The sequence below is a fragment of the Schistocerca serialis genome, chromosome 1, assembly GCF_023864345.2.
Source record: "Schistocerca serialis cubense isolate TAMUIC-IGC-003099 chromosome 1, iqSchSeri2.2, whole genome shotgun sequence".
NCBI classification, from domain to species: Eukaryota; Metazoa; Arthropoda; class Insecta; order Orthoptera; family Acrididae; genus Schistocerca; species Schistocerca serialis.
Genome location: NC_064638.1, coordinates 1,277,400,480 through 1,277,419,753, shown reverse-complemented (window position 1 = coordinate 1,277,419,753; position 19,274 = coordinate 1,277,400,480).

Genomic DNA, 19,274 nt, shown 5'->3' with positions numbered 1-19,274 from the left:
CAATGATGGTCGTATGCGTGTTTGGCGCCGTGCAGGTGAGCGCCACAATCAGGACTGCATACGACTGAGGCACACAGGGCCAACACCCGGCATCATGGTGTGGGGAGCGATCTCCTACACTGGCCGTACACCACTGATGATCGTCGAGGGGACACTGAATAGTGCACGGTACATCCAAACCGTCATCGAACCCATCGTTCAACCATTCCTAGACCGGCAAGGGAACTTGGTGTTCCAACAGGACAATGCACGTCCGCATGTATCCCGTGCCACCCAACGTGCTCTAGAAGGTGTAAGTCAACTACCCTGGCCAGCAAGATCTCCGGATCTGTCCCCCATTGAGCATGTTTGGGACTGGATGAAGCGTCGTCTCACGCGGTCTGCACGTCCAGCACGAACGCTGGTCCAACTGAGGCGCCAGGTGGAAATGGCATGGCAAGCCGTTCCACAGGACTACATCCAGCATCTCTACGATCGTCTCCATGGGAGAATAGCAGCCTGCATTGCTGCGAAAGGTGGATATACACTGTACTAGTGCCGGCATTGTGCATGCTCTGTTGCCTGTGTCTATGTGCCTGTGGTTCTGTCAGTGTGATCATGTGATGTATCTGACCCCAGGAATGTGTCAATAAAGTTTCCCCTTCCTGGGACAAATTTTTTTTCGCCTTTATTGTTTATTATTGTTATGGATGAAATCCTACAGCCAGTATCAGATGTAATTGGAGATCATAAAATGAAAGCAGTGCTTCTTGCCGATGACCTTATGTTATGGGGAAATTGCGAGAGGGAGGTGCAAGAGCAGTTAGATGTATGGGAGGCAACTGCAGCACAATATGGAATGCATTTCTCTGCAAAGAAAAGTGAAATAATTGTCACAATAAGGAAGAAGAATAGGCCAAATGTGGATATAACTTGTGGAGGGGAAAAACTACAAGTGGTAGAGAACTTCAAGTTCCTGGGAAGCATGATTGAAAGTAAGGGGGGAAACGCAATGGAAATAAACGAAAGGTGCAGAAAAGCAGGGCAGTTCTACAAATGCATTAGGGGGCTTATTTGGAGCAAGGAGGTGCCACAGAAATCCAAGGGAATTATATACCGAACCTACTTTGTCCCCATATTGGCATACGGAAGTGAGACATGGGTAATGCACAAAAGCGACAAAAGTAGAATACAAGCTAGTGAAATGAAGTTCCAGAGAGGCAGGTTGAGTGTAACAAGACGAGACAGATTGCGAAATGTGTATGTGAGGGAAAGACTAAAGGAGGAACCAGTACAGGACAGGATAGAAAAATCAAGACTGCAGTGGTATGGACACATGAAGAGAATGGATGAGGGAAGAATTCCAAAGAGGACGTTTGATCTGCAACTGGAGGGGAAGAGGCCCAGGGGAAGACCAAGAGATAGATGGGTGAAGGGAGTGAAGGAATGTGTGACGAGAAGAGGAGAGAACTGGACGAAGGTGGAAGAGGGGGAATGGTGGAAAGACAGAACACGACGGAGAGGCTTGTGTTCCCGACAGACCCAGCCAGTGGCTGGAAACTGTCCAAGATGATGATGATTGAATAGTATGGAACAAAAGTAACACTGGTCCACAGGAATACAGTACTAAAAGTTTCAACCTGTTTGTATCGATGTGGCGGTTGGCAGGCGGCGAGATGGCGAGGCACAGAGCGCACATACAACCACAGCAATGGCTCTTGATGTATCGGCACTTTACTTCTTCATAGCGTCGCAATACTTTTCCGTTTAGTGCCTATGGAATTTTGCCATGCTGTATAGGCGTCGGAACGGCATATCCGAGGCTCAATGAAACTACGTCTTCCAGGAGAGCCTCCTCGAACCAGAACGTGTTACTCAGACCAATGCCCAACTCCGACTACTACTGCTGAGCCCGTTATGCCGTGCAGTGCCCGTGTGCATTTTCCCGCGCTCGCCTGCCTTCCACCTTTTACCGCTCCCTTACACCAGAGGTTTTGCATTCTACATATCTTAATACATTGCCTACGTATGGACCAGACGCACAATTACAACTTTAAACATGTTACAATAGTTTCAACGTTTCTTACACTTCAATTCTATTACAATATTGCTTGAAATTTGACATAAACATTAATATTCACATCGAAATTTGTTTACAGTTTTCTTAACACAATGGAAAAAAAAAAAAATCAGAACATCACTTACACTAATTAATCGAAGAATCAGAAGAGAAAAAAAAAAACATAATATTTATATGTACAATAGTACACCGTTGTTGTTGTTACAAGGTGTGCGGTCAGTGCAGCGCACTCCCGACCGTTGTCGGTTTTCGTGACCGAAACCGCAAGTTCTCAGTCAGGTAGCTCAAGCAGAACCTTAATTGGCCTCACTAGAGATAAGTGCATCCCGCTTTCGTACAGTGCTCGGCAGACCAGATCTGTCACCCATCCAGGAGCTACCCAAGCCAGACAGCGGTTAACTTCGGTTATTTTCCGAAAACCGGTGTTACCACGCTGGCAAGGCCGTTGGCTGCCTCGATATTAAGCTTGTACTTTTCTTTTTTTTTCATCAGTCTTCTCACTGGTTGATGCGGCCAGCAACGAATTCCACTCCTTTGCCCATCTCTTCGTCTCAGAGTAGCACTTGCAACCTACGTCCTCAGTTATTTGCCGGACGTATTCCATCTCTGTCTTGCTCCACAGTTTTTTTTACGCTCTACAGCTCCCTCTGTTACCATGGAAGTTACTCCCTTACGTCTTAACACATGTGTCCTGTCATCGTGTCCCTTCTTCTTCTTGTCGGTGTTTTCCACATATCCTTTACCTCTCCGATTCTGCGCAGCACCTCCTCATGTCTTACATTCTTTTATTTCCATTATTGGTTCTTCTATGTATAGACTCAACAGCAGGGACGAAAGACTACATCCCCGTCTTTCACCCTCTTTAATTCGAGGACTCTTGGCTCTTCAACAACTCAGAATTTAGAATACCTTGCACCATTTGACATTGTTCAACGCTTTTTCAAGGTCGACAGATCCTATGATCGTGTCTTGATTTTTCTTAAGCCTTGTTTCCATTATCAACCGCAACGTCAGAACTGCCTCTCTGGTGCCTTAGCCTTTACTAAAGGCGAACTGATCGTCTTCTAGCAGGTCCTCAATTTTTCTCTCCATTCTTCTGTATATTATTCTCGTCAGCAACTTGCACGCATGAGCTTTTAGGCTGACTGTGCGATAATTCTCGCACTCCTGCACTTTCGGAATTGTGCGATGATATTTTTCCGAAAGTCACATTTACACATACTACACACTAACGTCAGTAATCGTTTTGTTGCCACTCCCCCCCCCCCCCACAATGATTTTCGAAATTTTGATGGAATGTTATCTATCCCTTCTGCCTTATTTGATGTTAAACACTCCAAAGCTATCTTAAATTCTGATTCTAATACTGCATCCCCTATCTCTTCTAAATCGATTGCTGTTTCTTCTTCTTCATATTAGACAAATCTTCCCCTTCATAGAGGCCTTCAGTGTAGCCTATCCACTCTCTCATCTGCATTTAACAGTGGAAATCCCGTTGCACTTTTAATGTGACCACCGTTGCTTTTAATTTCACCGAAGGTTACCTTGACTTTCCTATTGGCTGAATCAGTCCTTCCTACAGTGATATCTTTTTCGATTTTTTCACATTTTTCATGTAGCCATTTCGTCTTAGGTTCCATGTACTTGCTGTTTATTTCATTTCTAAGCGACTTGTATTTTCTTATTTCTGAATTTCCCTGGACATTCCTTCTTTCACCTATTAACTGAAGTATTTCTTCTGTTACCCACGGTTTCTTCGCAGTAATCTTCTTTGTACCTATATTTTCCTATTTTTCCTTCCCAACTTTCGTGCTTGCTCTTTTTAAAGCTGTCCATTCCTCTTGAACTTATCTGCCTACTAAACTATTGCTTATCGCAGTATCTACAGACTCAGAGAACTTCAGGTGTATCTCTTCATTCCTTTATATTTCCGTATCCCACTATTTTGCACTGCAACAAACCTTACTGTCGGTGATCCTGGTAAAACTCGACCTGGTAGGAAGATTACCGTCGCTTATCATGTCCCACAGTTCCTGCGAGTTACCCACTGTAGTACCGGTCTAACAAATTTGAGTGGTCCACTAAATTACAGGCCGCTGCGAGTTACTGCTGGGGTATTTATAATTTCCAGTGGGTGGCTTTAACCAACCGGTAAAAATTTGAAGGCAACGGATAACGCAATCTTTAGAACCACTACAGAAGGCACCCATGCAGGGCTTGATAGGCAGTATAGAGCTTTTGTTTACTTTCATTTGTCGACCCAGCATGCGACTGAGGTTGTGACTAACTTTATGTTTCACCTGTTATTTATGATGAAGGGAGGAAATAATCAGTCGAGGATACAGATTAATTGATATTTATTTAATACCCATGGTATGTCAACAACTAGCCTTGTGTCTGTTGGAATAGTTACTGCCCATTCTTATGCAACAGCAGGGTCTCTCAAATTATATATCATCACAACTGGTCTCTCTAGTTAACATGATTTGCTTTAGCCACGTAATTATGGAAAGGGAGAAGGGAGCGCAGACCTGGCTTCAGTGGGATTTTATGCAGCCACACATTTATACTTAGGCCCATGCCTTCTATTGATATTACATTTAATTACTACAGGTCAAACAGAACAAGTTCAGCACACTTTCTTTGCCAAAATTGTTTGCGTTTAGGGGCTGGTACTATCCTACCATAGAATCATTCTACTCATACAATGCTACAACCTCTGGCTAAAGCTTTCTGCTACTTCACATAATTTCTCATTCGTACAGCCCAGGTCACACAAGGAAAACGATGCTGGGAAATGTGCCACACACGAAAAATAAATAAATAAACACCGTTTGTTCCATTCTCTCCTGCTTGATACCCACTGATTCATTTCTGCAGAGTCAAAAACACTCACTATTAATTCTTTTGTACCGGAATTTTTTGAGAGAAATATGGAACGGGACAAGAAGTTCCGTTTCAGCACCATTCTTTCTGATGAGTCTCTTAAACTTCAGCCCACTCTTTATCACTAATAAATTGTGATATGAGTGTATATCTGCTCTGTGTACGCCTTACAATTCAACATCTCATTTCGGAATCTTTGGCTGCGCATGATGTAATCTAACGGTAATCTTCCTATATCTCCCGGCCTTTCCCAAGTATACCTCCCCATCTTGTGATTTTTGAACAGAGAATTCGCTATTACTATCTGAAATGTATTGCAGAACTCATTTAGTTTTTCTCCTCTCTCATTCCTAGGACCAAGTCCATACTCATTCTCTCTCGTAGCCTTTTCTTCTACTCCTTCCCCTACAATCGCATCCCCGTCCCCCATGTCTAATAGACATGTCTAATAGATTTTCATCTCCCCTTACGTATTGAATATCCCGTTCAATATCTTCATTTGCTTTCTCTATCTCTTCATCTTCAGTTGGTGACGTCGGTATGTATACCTGAACTGTCGTAGTCGGCGTCGGTTTGTTGTCGATTCTGATGAGAACAACACTACCACTGAACTGTTTATAGTAACGCATTCCCTGTCCTACCATCCTATTTATAACGAATCCACCACTTTCTGCTGCTGTTGGCTTTACTCTATAGTCACTTGACCTCAGATTCTTATCTTCTTTCCGTTTCATTTCGCTGACGCCACTACATCTAGACAGATCCTTTGCATTTCCATTTTCGGATATTCTAGCTTTCCTACTACGTTCAAACTTCAAATTTCATGCCCCGACTCGTAGAACGTTATCCTTTCGTTGGTTATTCAGTCTTTTTCTCATGGTCACCTCCCCCTTGGCAGTCCCCTCCTGGCTGTCTGGATGGGATGGGGGGGGGGAGGGGGGGGAGGGTCTAGGGGGCTATTCCGTAATGCTTTGTCAATGGAGAGATCATCGCGACACTTTTTCAATTACAGGCCACATGTACTGTGGATACACATTATGTGTCTTCAATGCAGTGGTTCCATTGTCTTCTACATCCACATGCCTCTGATCATTGCTGATTCTTCCGGCTTCATGGGAATTTTCCCACAGCAAGGGCAAGGGAGTACCGTGAAACTCTGTGCGCTCCTATGCCATCTTTGACAACGTCGTGGGCAGAATGAAGATGACATCTTATGCCGGAAGTCTTGCTCATTTTTTATTGAAAATTTAAGCAGTGGCAGGTTTCGAACCCGAGGCTGTTTTTATTTTTAATCAAAGACGCTGCTTCTAGACCACGGACGGTCTACGCTTACATAAAGTGAATGTAATATATTACCGACTTCGAGAGCAGCGTGCATGTCACGAGAACAACTGAACGCTGAGATGGAACTTATCACTCTGATTTGTGAAAACGAACCATCATAATTACTTCAAGGATGAGACTTGAACGCAGACGTTCTATCTCTCATCTGTGTAGGAATAAACATCAATGCAGCATAATTTTCAGACTGCCAAAATAAATCAGTCCAACACCTTAACCATCTGTTGTTCCCTTGCAGCAAGTTGATGTGTTGTTGTGGTCTTCAGTCCTGAGACTGGTTTGATGCAGCTCTCCATGCTACTCTATCCTGTGCAAGCTTCTTCATCTCCCAGTACTTACTGAAACCTAAATCCTTCTGAATCTGCTTAGTGTATTCATCTCTTGGTCTCCCTCTACGATTTTTACCCTCCACGCTGCCCTCCAATACTAAATTTGTGATCCCCTGATGCCTCAGAATATGTCTTACCAACCCGTCCCTTCTTCTTGTCAAGTTGTGCCACAAACTCCTCTTCTCCCCAATTCTATTCAATACCTTCTCATTAGTTATGTGATCTACCCATCCAATCTTCAGCATTCTTCTGTAGCACCACATTTCGAAAGCTTCTATTCTCTTCTTGTCCAAACTATTTATCGTCCATGTTTCACTTCCATACATGGCTACACCCCATACACATACTTTCAGAAACGACTTCCTGACACTTAAATCAATACTCGATGTTAACAAATTTCTCTTCTTCAGAAACGCTTTCCTTGCCACTTCCAGTCTACATCTTATATCCTCTCTACTTCGACCATCATCAGTTATTTCTCACCCAAAATAGCACAACTCCTTTACTACTTTAAGTGTCTCATTTCCTAATCTAATTCCCTCAGCATCACTCGACTTAATTCGACTACATTCCATTATCCTCGTTTTGCTTTTGTTGGTGTTCATCTTAAATCCTTCTTTCAAGACACTGTCCATTCCGTTCAACTGCTCTTCCAGGTTCTTTGACGTCTCTGATAGAATTACAATGTCATCGGCGAACCTCAAAGTTTTTATTTCTTCTCCATGGATTTTAATTCCTACTCCGAATTTTTCTTTTGTTTCCTTTACTGCTTGCTCAATATACAGATTGAATAACATTGGGGAGAGGCTACAACCCTGTCTCACACCCTTCCCAACCACTGCTTCCCTTTCGTGCCCCTCGACTCTTATAATTGCCATCTGGTTTCTGTACAAATTGTAAATAGCCTTTCGTTCCCTGTATTTTACCCCTGCCACCTTTAGAATTTGAAAGAGAGTATTCCAGTCAACATTGTCAAAAGCTTTCTCTAAGTCTACAAATGCTAGAAACGTAGGTTTGTCTTTCCTTAATCTGTTTTCTAAGATAAGTCGTAAGGTCAGTATTGCCTCACATGTTCCAATATTTCTACGGAATCCAAACTGATCTTCCCCGAGGTTGGTTTCTACCACTTTCTCCATTCGTCTGTAAAGAATTCGCGTTAGTATTTTGCAGCTGTGACTTATTAAACTGATAGTTCGGTAATTTTCACATCTGTCAACACCTGCTTTCTTTGGGATTGGAATTATTATATTCTTCTTGAAGTCTGAGGGTATTTCGCCTGCAGCAAGTGTGAACTTCAAAAGAAAAAAATTAAGAAAGCATTGAGTTTATCACGTCTCTATGTTCCACAGATCGTTATTCCCCTTTCCAATGAGAGCAGTCTCCAAGTTATTACAGCAATTAGTGATTTCACTTCGGAAATTTATTTTACTGTTTAATTTAGAACTTCTGGGGGACGAGTTCCGTACTGAGTTCAATTTTTGTTTCGTATGATGTGTGGTTTAACATGTATTAAGGGCTATTGAGCATTGTGTCTGGTTCACTAAAAAATGCTTGGTTAGAGGAAGCTATCTTCAAAATTCAATGCAGCTCGTTTTAAACATGAGGAAGCTAATTATAATTTGCAGCTATCAACAACCAAGCAGTATAATCATAAGGCCTTGTGCACGACATATCAATAAAAGAAAATAATTTTTTTTATAAGTACATACAGAGCCCACGGTAATTGATAACTGGTCCTAATAGCATATCATCCTAGCAGGTAACAAAACAATTATCTTAGATTATTGTGGTGAATTGTAAAGAACATTACGAAAACATGGATTTGTTCTGAAGTGATACTGTGACGCTGGTTACTTTTTAGACAATGACTTAATGATCTTGACAAATATGAGTGTGTCACAGGCATATTTTTGAATGTCTTAACACTTTTGATGCTGTTGGCCATATCATTCTACCAAATAAACAGAATTATTAGGAATAAGAGGCGCAGCTAATCACTGGTTCTGATCGTAGCTAGCAGATGAGGTAGAAAGAGCAGAGATGACACGTACTTCAAATAAGGCTAAAATTTTCATGAAACATCGAAATCAAAAATATGTTAATATAGGAGTTCCTCACAGTAGCATTTTAGGACCAGTAATGTCCCTGAAATACATCAATGAGTTTGACAAATGTATTGATCACTGGGAAAAAATCCTCTTTGCTGATGACAGTAACATTTTTGTCACTAAGAAAACAAGAAAACTACTTGTGGAGAAACTAACTGAAACCCTCAAGGTAGTTTACAGTTGGTCAGATAGGATTAAGTGACATTGAAAACATTACAAATGAACAGGAAAATGACACTTTTAAATGCAGACTGGATAACAACCATAAAATATGTAGGAATGAATATTGATTCTCGGCTGAAGTGGTACGAACGCACAAAGATGCTTGCAAACAGAACGTCATCAGCGTGTTATGCTCTTATAGTCAGCTCATGAGTATGTAAGAGCCAGTATCTTTTACTTACTTACTATTCACAAGTACCCTCAGTTCTTAATTATGGAATTCTTTTCTGGGGAAAAACACACAAAATATGAATGCAGTTTTCAAGCAACGGAAATGGTTCTTAAGAATACGAACCAAAAATAGCAGCCGAGCTTATTATAAAGATATGTTCAAAATATGGGATATTAACAATACCACCTGATTACATTTACCAGTCAGTTGTGCACATCAAAAACGACATTGATAATTACTGCACAAAGAGCTCTGTTTATGACCATGGAACAAGACGTGTGCTGAACTTACATATCCCAAAAAAGAATAAACATACTCGTGTGTGGCCTTTGACTGGCTGCACTCGTATACTAAACTGGAGGTGTTACGATGTGCTTGGCGCACAGTATGGTAGTCTTTCCTTGTCGTGGTCAGAGGCGTTCTACCGAAACATTGACAAGTGTGCTTCCCTCACTTCCCCAAGCAGTTCAACATCGGGCTACTGTCACAAGCGAAAGCCACAAAAATCTGGATATTGCACGATTCAACCATCCTGCCAAATGGAGACCCACAATTGGACCCCTTTATAACTCTGTCAGGTACTGATAACACTGTCTCACACGAGTGCACAGCATCACCGTGTTCAACACTAGACGGTGTTCCGCCCCTTAAATCCCCTTCCAAGCCTGGTAACAACATTAAACGCTAATAACACTCCGGTGGCCATTCTATCTGGCATTGAGAAATGCAATCCCAATTAACATCATACCGGCTGTGATGTTTGCGTGTTCAAAATTACAATGACAGCCGATCACGTCTTCTGTACGTTTCATTGTTGTGTCAATCAGTGGACGTGGGATGACTGGTAATGTACTTATTGTAGAAATTCGTGCAACATGGCTACTGTGTAAAAGCAGAACTTCACGTAGCACCTCTTACAGCTGTTAACACCCCCACACCAAACAGTGCACAAAGGGGCACCACAGAAATCTCTCGCTTTGTTGCAGTGCAAAACACGGAGCGTGGAACTCCTCTGCGCAACCTCGAGACAAAGTTATAACTTGAAAACGATAAAAAGCAGCTTGGCTCTTAGCGCGTCTGAGTTGCAAACTTACAGCCTAATAATGTTTTCTTTGTTAAAGGGCTTCAATTAAATCATCTCAGTATTTACCTTAGCTGTTAATTAGGCAACTAATTAATAATACGAAGTTCTGTGGAAAACAGACACCGGGCTATTATGTTATGATGAAGCGCTATGCATTAATTAAGCTAGTTTCAACCGACAGTGAATTAAAACTGACGTTTTTGTCGATCAGTGGTCGTGGCTTCAGCGCTTATATTGCTCTCGGGCTATTTCTTCAGGTACTCGTAAATAGGATGTAAACCTTTTTAGTTGTTTTTCCAGCACGTCAGTCATTCAGTATCACTACGTTGTGTCGCAAGTTCCGATTGGAAGTACTAACAAAATTTTTACATGCCTAAGTATCTCTCATTCCATAACGTCTCTTGCTTCTGCTTTTTCCTTTCAGTTTGCTTAGTTCAGATTAATATTTTACCATATATCTTACTAATTAGACTATACTGGGAACAATAATCGTATATAGTTCTTTATAATCGTGGGGGTTACCAGCAATGAAGCCTAAAAAATGTCTGAAAACGTTGATTACATCAAGCCACCGTACAGTGCTTTATAGAGAGTACTTAGAACCAAGGTAAGAGAACTACTGTCCTGTTACAGTTGTTTTTTGTGCGACGGGTCAGTCATGCACCTCTGTAACTATTTTATGCTATTCTCATGACCCCCACGCGAGACATAAGACAGTGACAGCAGAGTGTTGGAAAGACTTCCTGTAATACCGGTTATTAAAATTTGCCTAACATGGTTTCGCGAGAAAAACGTCGTCTTTCTCCCATAAATCAAAATTTCTATTTTTTCTTATGGTTTCAGTAAAGGTGCTTTCCATTAGACAACAGAATCGTCAGCGACCAGTCTGATAATGCTACTGATGTTATTGATACATTCTTGGGAACGTGTGCTTGGAACAGGACCGATATTACTTTCATTTATGTTAAACTTGGCGCGGTTAATGAAAAAAATCATCTCCCCAATCGAATACTATGTGTGGTTGTAGATTGGTAATTGGTCGATGTTGTATTACAGTGTCGAACACTCGCTTACCCTAGTAAAAGATCTTTCCGAAATAGTTCTACATAAAATCACGAAGCAGATGGATAGATTCTGCCCAGTCATCCGTTGACTAGTTTTCTGTGCCAATAGAAGACAAGAAAAGGGCATCTAAAGCTTTAAATTTCGTGTTTAAAAAACCATGTTCGATGGATGGTCGTATAGACATAACATAGTTCGACCATCGCGCGCACTTCCGTATGCAGGACATAGAAATAAGCAAAATGGCTCTGAGCACTATGGGACTTAACTACTGTGGTCATCAGTCCCCTAGAACTTAGAACTACTTAAACCTAACTAACCTAGGACATCACACACATCCATGCCCGAGGTAGGATTCGAACCTGCGACCGTAGCAGTCGCGCGGTTCCGGACTGCGCGCCTAGAACCGCTAGACCACCGCGGCCGGCTAGAAATAAGCATCCCTGGTGTCGAGAACCAATTAAAAGAGCAGAAACTAAATACATCGTCAGGTCTGAAGGGAATTCCAACTCGGTTTCACTCTTTGGCATTGGACTTTTACTCAGGTTGCGCTTATCGCAAAGCGCGAAGACCCTAGCGACAGGAAAAAATGGCACCTAACCCCCTAATACAAGAAGAGTAGAAGAACAGATGCGGCGCAGAATTACAGACCAATATCCTAAACATCGGTTTGTTACAGAATTCTCAAAAATGTTCTAAGGCAGAATAGAATAAATATCCTTGAGACAAAAAAGCTTATGTCCACAAATCGGCAAGGATTTAGCAAGCACCGCTCGTGCGAAACTCAGCTTGTCCCTTTCTTACGTGATACTCTACGAAACATGGAAGAAGGCTAACAGGCAGGTTACATATTCCTAGACTTCCAGAAATCGTTTAACACAGTGCCGTGGTGCAAATTGTTAACTTAGGTCCGAACATACTGAGTAGGTAAAAGAGCCCAGTACGACGTCCTGGACTCCGAGTTTCATCAGAGACAAAGCTATCTCCGCGTATGCCCCAGGGAAGTGAGATAGGATCATTCTTATTCTCTGATATACAAATCACCTAATGGGCGTGATGAACAGTGTAAGCAGGAATCTGCAACGATTTGATGATGTTGTAGTGTGCGGGATAACTGTCGTCATTGAATGACTGTAGAAGGATACAAGATGATAGAATTTCTGTTTGGCATGATGCATGGCAGCTTGTTCTAAATGCAAAAAAATATATGTCAACGCGAATGAGCAGATGGATAGGAACAACAATCCTGTAATATTTGAAGGTTTTACTAGTGGTTTGCTGCTTGGTACAGCCACATAGATTAAATATCCAGGCACAGCGTTGCAAAGTGATATTAAATGAATCGAGAATATAAGATCGGTATTAGCGAAGGTCAATGTCAGCTTTGATTCAGTGGTAGAATTCTAGGAAAGTGTAGTCCGTCTGTAAAGGAGATCGCATACAGAACGCAAGTGCAATTCATTCTTGATATATTACTATAATACAGTTTTTTGACACGTGAAAAACAACTTTTTCAGATCAAGCTTTATGAGGTATAATTACTATTAATGTTTTACTAATGAAGTTACGAATGATGCAGCACTGATTAATAAAGAATAATGTATTGAAAAAACCAAAGAATTCGTGTACTCTAAAAGCAAAAACTGAAATTTGACGGAACACTAGATTTTTGCGACACACAAGACAAAACCTCAAAGACATCAAACACATATTAACACACAAACAGAAACAACAAACATATCACACAAAAGCATTAAAAATAAAGAAACTTAGACATCCCACAAACAGCTTCACCCATTGTTTTTGACACAGAGAACATGAACACCTCAATGCCAGCAGCGGACACCATAAAACAAACTGAAGATTCAAACGGTTCAAATGGCTCCAAGCACTATGGGACTTAACATCTGAGGTCGTTAGTCTCCTAGACTTAGAACTACTTAAACCTAACTAACCTAAGGACATCACACACATCCATGCCCGAGGTAGGATTCGAACCTGCGACCGTAGCAGCAGCGCGGTTCCGGACTGAAACGACTAGTACCGTTCGGCCACAGTGGCCGGCCTAATTGAAAAGACACTACTGTCATACAACAAACTACCAGCAGAAAATTTAAAAGAAATAATCAAAACCCTCACAATAATCGCACCTTAAAATTACTTCCAATATGAAAAGGAATATTAGAAGAAGATGGCCTTCCAAAGGGGTAAAGGGATCTCCAATACAGGGACATTGGCAAACATATTAATCAGCCACGCAGAAAATGCGATCTCTGGTACTAATATCGAAGAAAATCTACAAAAGTGTTTACTGGTACAGGTTTCTGGGTGACAATTTGTGTGGAAGATGAACCAACTAAGAAAATAAATAAAATTGATGCACACATGAACAGCATTCATAAAAGTACCCATTTTACCATGCAAACAGAAACAACCACAAAAATATTCTTGGGTGTACCAATAAAGAGAGTTGACATTAAACACAAATTTGACATTTACAGAATTCCAACAGCAATAGACAGAACGCACAGACGCATTTAATCTGTCGTTCTTCCCTCGGTCCATATGTGACAGGAATGGGAAGAAAATTTAGTGCGTAGTAAGAAGGTAAGTACCCTCGGCCATGCACTTCAGAGTGTTTTTGTAGACAATGTACATACTTGTAGATATAGATACCGAATACCTATTTCCCTTAGGAACTTTAAGTAAGCGAACTCTTTTTCTAGTTCTAAAGAGTGTATCGATTTTTCTTAACCTTTGCTTCCATTATCAAGCTTAACGTCAGAACTGCCTCTCCGGCACCTTTATCTTTGCAAAAACATTCTCGATCTTTTTTTCAATACTATTAGTGGAGTATAAAAATAGTACCGTACTCCAGGGCAGAGCTGACTCCTTTTTTGACGCCCGCGTGGGAGTGCAGCGACTCTAGGCCCTGATGTATTCCACGAGCAGAGAGAGAGACAGAAGCGGGCAGGGCCCGTTACAGAATCTGGTTACAGGTAGTGATGGTCCCGTGGCCACAGCAGGGGCCGGCGCTGCAAACGACGTTATGCAGATTACACCGGGGCGGGGCTGCACTGCTGCTAAGCTGTTCCTCTCAGCCCCTCTCTGTTCGCTCGCTGCCTGCTCAGCTGCGGCAGCCTTAGTGGCAAACACGACGCCCAGGAAACGAGACGCAAATGGAGCGTGTGCTGGACAGCTGGAGCGCGACGACGTGATGGTTCGACACGAATCAGCGAGCGTTTCTCCCTTTAAATCAAACAGTGATCTAACAAGGAGACGGCACGACCGTGGGGTTGGGGATTTGTCCGCAATTTTGTGTGGTGGAAGAGGACCCCTAACACCTCACGTGGTTAAAATATTAGGACGCACTACCCGGAAAATCCCGGGAAAAATCGATCCAAAGTTTCTTAGGTGCCTTATGAGTATAAAATGTTAGTACACTGCCGAGCCGCCGTCTCGCCTCGGTGTTTAGGGCTCGGATTCTTTTGCCAGAGGTCTCGTGTTCGATTCCTCCTCTAGCACTTTTTTTTCCTTCTGTTTCATTTTCTTTTGTTAGTCCACCAATTATTCAGAAAGTTTCCCAAACCTACATTATCTTTAACAAATTAGTTACATTACTGAATAAAACTTATTTTCTTTTTGTCCAACAACACAATTCATGGCGGTGGGTTTTGCATTCTTCATTGTGAAGTATACGAGGAGAATCATTGGGTTTTTAATCAGAATAACAAAGTCAATTGGGAAACATTCAATTTTTATGCATATAATAATTATAAACAAGAACCGCAGTGGTAATTATCGTAAAAACAAACAAAGCAATAATTTTTGCGACATCTTGCGCAACATATAAAAGCGGATTTTTTACAATCACAGGGCGTTTGCAATAAATCTTACAAAAACATGCCCCATTAACATTTAACGAAAATGTTATGAGTTTGTAACAATTTTGAGGCATATTTAATCATGTCTCGGAATATTGGTGACGATAATTGATGGTGAACTATAGAATGAATTTTTATACAATCTTCCCGGGAATTAATTTCACGATTTTTCTGTAACAATGCGTTGCAATTTTGCAAGCAACAGAAGGAAAAAAAAAGTGCTGGAGGAGAATTCGAACCCGAGACCTCTGGCGTAAGGGTACGAGCGCTAACCACGGAGGCCAGACGGAGGAACTACAGTGGAATAACGTTTTATGCTCATAAGGCACCTAAGAAACTTTGGATCGATTTTTCTCGGGATTTTCTGAGTAGTGCGTCCTAATATTTTAACCACGTGAGGTGTTAGGGGTTCTCTTTCACCAGACGAAATTGCGGGCAAATCCCCGACCCCACGGTCGTGCCGTCTCCTTGTAAGACTATTACATTAAGAGGAATATTTTCTTCATTTAATTATGCATGCACGTCCAAATTTCAGGTTACTAGCTATCATTAAGCAAAAGGTAAAGGAATCTATTAAAGGGCTATGCAAGGGAAATAAATTTCGTAGATAATTTTATAGAAAGAAGACATCAAGGGATGAAGATAAAACTGAGGATACGATTTTGTCAGCAGAGTTAGACAGAGCACTGAATGATCGCCTGGAGTAGACGACATTCACTCAGAGTTATTAAGGACCGTGGAGAACCAGCCATGACTGACCTGTCTCACACGTTTTGCAGGATGAATGAGACATACGAAGTATTCTCTGCCTTCGAGAATAATTGAATAATTCCATTTCTTGTCTTTACGGTCCTGTCGCGTCGTTTCGGTTGGTTGGTCGTTCGGTTGGTCGTCTCATCGGGTGACGTGTATTTGGTCCTCCGACCGCTTCTGGGCCCCTTCAATTGGTCATCTTGCGGGATGTGGGTCGGTTCCTTCCTTGTGCAGAGGTGTCGGGTGGCAAACGGGCAAGTGTTCCCTCTGCATGGTTGAGTCCGAGCCAGTGTCTCCGGGTCGCCGTGCAGACGCTGACAGGTGCGAGTATTTCAGAACATATTTGTGGAATGTGTATTCTCGGAGTTTTGTGAATAACTGTCTCCGCTATTGCAACGGTATGAACCAATATTTTATTAATAATATTTCAGGTACAATGAATGTCAACCCCTCTTTCTCATGAGTGTACCCAGTCAACAGAAGGTTGCCCTGCGAAGTTAGGAGAAAAGTCTGGAAAAGGCTGAGGCCATTATAAAGCAATTAGAAAGACTGATAATTTAAAATAGAAAGGAAAAATGAGCGTTTAGCCTGCTGGATACAGTGCGCACACTGTGGGTCCCAGTTGCGATAGGACTTCGGAAATGAAAAGTAAAAGTCATTGGCTATATTCAAAAAATCATGTACTTGTTCAAAATAGTCTCCCTCTGAATGAAAACACAGCTCCAATCGTCTTAAAAGTGTTTCGAAATAGCCCTCTACTCCTTTTTTGGAGTTACATTTAGTACTGCAGTATACGTTTCCTGGATGACCTTAATTGCGTCTTAACGGTACGCTTTCATTGCCAATTTTGATTTCGGGAACAACGAGAAGTTGGCTGAGGGCAAATACGGCTGGTGATTTAGGACTGTGACCTATTTGGCCAAAAAATCGTGTACAATTTCACTTTGTGGGCTGGGATGTCGTAATGGAGGAGCAACCAGGAGCCTGATTCCCGGTATTCGCGTCGAATTCGACGAATTCTCGCCCAAAAGCGTTGGACGGCGCAAAAAATTTGATGTTGCCTCACTGCAATATTCTGACGACCGTCAGACATGAACTGTTGCATTGTTGTTGAGGATGTTTGCTGCAGCAATGCTAGAGCTTTGACTTTCCATACAACTGCTTTTTGAAGCTTGAAGGATAGTAACGCCGCAATTCGCCGAGAGATAGCATTGAAGTTTGGAATTTCACACAAGCCGTCCTAACGGATCTGGGACACTGTGATAGGCGACGTGTGGTCTTTCTCTTCGATGGTTAGTAGGAGCGACGTCTAGCATAAATTTTGAATGAAGTTTACTCATAGGTACTTTGCTGTTTTAGCTGCGTTGATTGGACTGTTGTGAAATGCGAGGTACAAGTTTTGGGTGTGGATTCATATAATCAGTGTTTGTGTTTTTTAGTGTGGTGGATAGATACTACTTGGTGCACCAACAGATGACTGTTATGATGAGGCTGGGGAGTAGGTTGGTTGAATAGAGTGCAAAGAAAGTACTGTTGTCAAAATTATGAGTGGGTACGTTGAAGGGGATTGGTTTGAACGCCAGCCGTGAATAGGAGACAAAGGGTTAAGAACAGACGCTTTTGGCTTTCCTGCAGTTTGGTGCAGTTGTTATTTATTGTTTCATAGGATAGGCAATTAGTTGGAGTAATGCAACTGGATGGATATAATTAATTGCAAGTGCATTCCGCCGGCCGGGGTGGCCGAGCGGGTTCTAGGCGCTACACTCTGGAACCGCGCGACCGCTACGGTCGTAGGTTCGAATCCTGCCTCGGGCATGGATGTGTGTGATGTCCTTAGGTTAGTTAGGTTTAAGTAGTTCTAAGTTCTACGAGACTGATGACCTCAGAAGTTAGGGGGGGTAGGACGTCAAACGGGCCGACTTGGAGCAGGAGAGGCACCACTGAACATTTTTATTTCCACTGTCTATAATTTTAGAAATAAATTCGTAAAACTTTGTCAGCATGACCAGGAAGGATTCCGAATTCACTCTCGTAGCAGTGGAAGTTGAAAAAAAAACTAAAAAAATTTTTTTTACATGTGAAATTTCATCATTTATTTCACTTACTAATGGCTGCATTTGTTGCTATAGGTACACTTTTATTCATAAGTAAGAGAGATTCATCGATGAATTTTTCACAGAATACAAACCATACTTAAAGGTATATGAAACTCCAGGATTTTCAAAATATATTAAAACCCGTGGTAAAAATTGAGGTAATTAACTATAAAACTTGTGTTTTTTCTAAACAAGAAGTTTAAAATATAACAGCTCATTCGTTTTTTCATAAATTAAATAAATTCTAGAGTTTCATACACCTCTAAGTATGGTATGTATGCTGTGCAAAATTCATCGAAGAATCTCTCTTACTTATGAAGAAAAGTGTACCTATAGCAACAAATGCTGCCATTAGCAAGTGAAAAAGATGGATGAAATTTGACACGTAGAAAAATTTATTTCATTATGTTTTCGAACTTCCACTGCAATGAGTGTGAATCCTGAATCCTTCCTGGTGATTCTGACAAAGTTTTATGAATTTTTTGTACAAGTATAGACACTGGAAATTAAAATGTCCTGAGATGCCTCTCCTGCTCCAAGTCGGCCAGTTTGACATCCTACCCCCCCCCCCCCCCCCCTTAAGTCCCATAGTGCTCAGAGCCATTTGAACCATGTTTTCGAAGTGCATAGCAGTTTGTTTAAACGGGAGATGTGGGTACAACAAGCAGCCACTCGTTACACCTTTTTGGTGTCCAGAGAGCACAACAGTGAGGGACGTCCCTTATTGTATTGGTATAGGAGATAAAGTAAGTAAAGCAGCTGATGATCTGCCGATATGATCAAATGTGAGTGAACTCCTATGGGACGAAACTGTTGAGGTCGTCGGTCCCTAGACTTACACACCACTTAAAATAACTTACGCTGAAGACAACACTCACACCCATGCCCGAGGGAGGACTCGAACCTCTGGCGGGAGTGATAGAATTTAGGATGCGGTAAGTGATTACAGTTGTTAGGACGATTGCGAAAACGGTTGATAAAGTTGTGTCAGCATATGTACCGCTTCAGGATACTTCGATGAACTTACAAATTGTCTGTACGTTTATCGGCACTGACAGTGTTCTTTACGGGTGGAACAACACAGTCAGTGTTACCCGTACGACGGTCGAGTGTCGCGGTCAGTCACCTGTGGAAAGGCGGCCGCCAGCAGGTGGCAGGTGGCAGCACCTGCGGCATGAGTTAGTGGTGGCGCCCCGGCGCGGCTGGCTCCGCCATTAATTACCGCGGCTCCCAGCCAGAGCCGGGCCTAAGCCCAGTTTTCCGTCTCACCTGAGTTAT